The following is a 2,880-nucleotide window of genomic DNA, read 5'->3' on the forward strand; positions in this document are numbered from 1 at the left end:
ATGCCCTTCATGGCTTCTGGGTCACAGGTGCCCTTTGCAGGGGTAACAATTTCCTGACAAGCTCATCCTCAATGCAAACCATCACAGCTAATGATATGGGCTGTGCTTTGGTTTCCAACACTGCTGCCTTTTCATTTCCAGACTTGTGCCATGCCCATTGCCCAGTGAAGGCTTCTTGTGAGCACAGGGAGGAAAGGCATCAGGAATTCCATGGAAGAAATGCAGCAGTGCAGACAGAAGTCTCAGCAGCAGTTCAGCATGTGTTCTGGGCAGGAAAGACACCTCAGCTTGGGTCACTCTGTTGGGGTTGTTGGAAGTGTCATTCTCAGGAAGAAGCTCCAGCCTCCAGTTTCTTCCCAGGAAGAAGCTCATGTGGATGAAGACATACCCTATCTTTGTTTTTCCCTCCCTCCTCAGCTCACCCCTATTGTCACTTGTTGATGCCTCCCCAGATGTGTGCATTGTACTGTTAGGTTTTGACCCCATCCTGCCTAACACAGTCCTCAGGAAAACATTCTGGCCACTTTGGACTTGTCCCCACTCTGTGCAGTTTGTGAGTACACAAACAATGGCATGGGCATGTCTGGGGTTTTGTGCTTCCCCAGAATATTCCAGCCATTCAGCAGGTGTCCCCAGCTGTCCTCAGCAGAGTCCATGGTTGGTCGTGTCTCCATGTGCCTTCTTGTCTTATGCCCACTTATGTGCAGCCGTGTTTGTGTGAATGCAATTGGGAGCACAAATTTGTGGATGACGATGTTGGTGTACCTTAGCGTGTGCATGTGTGTCCCTGTGTGTCCATCATCACAAGGGAATGTGCTGCTCATGGTGGGGACACTCACATGAGCACCGAAGTCAGTAGGTTCCCAGGGTCAGGAGTGCAAGTGCAGCTGAGTGGTGATGGCACCGGCCTGCTGGAGACCTGTCCAGGGAAGAGGCCCTGAAATGCAGCCCCTGTCTCCTGAGCCCTCCTTCTCCTGCATCTGCAGGGCTCACACTCCACTACTACCCAGTTATGGCCAGAACAGCAACACTTTCACTCCACTTTGCATCCTTAGTTGAATTCAGCATAACACCATTATGTGGTGCCTCAGCATGGCTGGTGGTCCCCACTCCCTGCCTCTCCAGGACAGGACACAGCTGCTCTCCCCAGTGCCAGGAGTTCAAAGGATGGGGGTTGCTTTCTGGGCAAGGGGAAGGCAGAGGAATCCTGCCCACTATGTGATGGCCATCCCTGAGTGCATATGTTGCCAATGCAGTGTCAGTGGTGCCTGGGATAGGACACAGCCCTCTCTCATGGCCACGTCAAAGCCAAATGGACTTGTGCAGCCCTTCAACCTGATGCCATGTCAGGCAGGGTCTGAGACCTTGGATCAAACAGGTACTGAATGAAAGGAATGTGAAGCTTGACGTCGTGGTGCTGTGACTGGAAGGACAGACCCTGTGGCTTGTACAGGAAAACCAAAGAACTGGTGACTGCTTTGGACTTGAGCCAACAAGGACCTTCATGCCCCACATTGGAATGTCAGTCCAAGTGCCCAGCAACTGCCCCTGGGAGAGAAGGGACATTGGATTCAAGATTGCATCCCCCCACAGCCAGCGCTGTCCCACAGGGGTGTCCAGTATAGACCCTCTTTCTGACAAGGGCTGTGCACAGTGGGGAAATTTTCTAAGCCCATTAACCTCCTCAATATCAGTCAGCCTGAGCTCCCATCCAGCTTGGAGGCAGTACAGCCGAGGGCTTCACCCTTCCCTTTCGAGACCTTTGTGAGATGAGTGCCAGGGAGCTGTGCTGGGAGAGCTCAGCCAGGGCAGATTCCCCTCTCCGTGGAGCTGCTGTTCCTGAGCTAAGGCTCTAGTGTAGCCAAGGCCCAACCTCATTGCTTTCTCAGGAGGTAACAGGCAATGTGGAGAAGGGAAGGGCAGGGGAGGGGTGTACCTGAATTTAGCAAGACCGTTGACAGCCTCCCTTGTCCTGCCTTTCTGACCAAATTGGTGACAAATGGGTTCAGTGATAAGGTCGGTGGCAAATATGGGCTGGACTACCAGGCTCAGAGAGTTGTGCTCTTGGTGTAAAGCCCAGCTGGCTGACACTTATCAGAGGGGTCTAGTAGTAGGGATCAGTAGTAGGACCAGTGCTGTTTAGTGTTTCCATGAATAGCATGAACAGTGGGAAATTGGGAATTCCCAGCATGTCTGTAATAACACCCAGGGAATGGAAGAGGTGAGAACTGTGAAACACAGCTCCTGTTCAGAGGACTTAGAACTCCCCACATGAGACACCTGTGTACTGAGTTAGAGGAGGGTGGATCATGGACTTGTGAGTCATGAAGTCAGCTGGGGAGAGAAGCTTCCTGACAGCTTACTTTTCCTTTTCCATTGATGGCTGAGAGCATCCAGCACAACCATGCGACCTTTCCTTCCACATCTAGATTTAAATGTCCACGTTTCCAACGAGACATTTTGAGAAAATAAGAGCCCTGTCAAAACAGCCAGCACTTAATGGCCAAACCTGCCCGCCATGTCCCAGTGCTGTGCCGTTCCTGTTGCCCCTTGGCTCCTTGCAGGGCACCGGCGTGGCCGTGGCCGAGGTGCCCGTGGCGGGGACAGCCTCTGCCCGCACTCCCGCACCCCCAGTGTCGCTGCAGGCAGCTCCGCTCCGGCCGGGTGTCCCTTCCCGGGCCACTGGGATGGCGACTCCGGGGCGGGGTGGGTGTGTTTTTGGGGTGCCTTGTCCGCGGGCAGCAGCAACACCCGACCCACTCCGCTCCCCTCCTGCCCGTCCCGGTCCCACCAGCGGGGCAGGGCTGAGCCCCGGGGCGGATCTGGCGGCGTCGGAGAGGAGAGGAGGGGAGAGGAGGGGAGAGGAGAGGAGAGGAGAGG

The sequence above is a fragment of the Charadrius vociferus genome, unplaced genomic scaffold (assembly GCF_000708025.1).
Source record: "Charadrius vociferus isolate BGI_N301 unplaced genomic scaffold, ASM70802v2 scaffold1700, whole genome shotgun sequence".
Lineage (NCBI taxonomy): Eukaryota > Metazoa > Chordata > Aves > Charadriiformes > Charadriidae > Charadrius > Charadrius vociferus.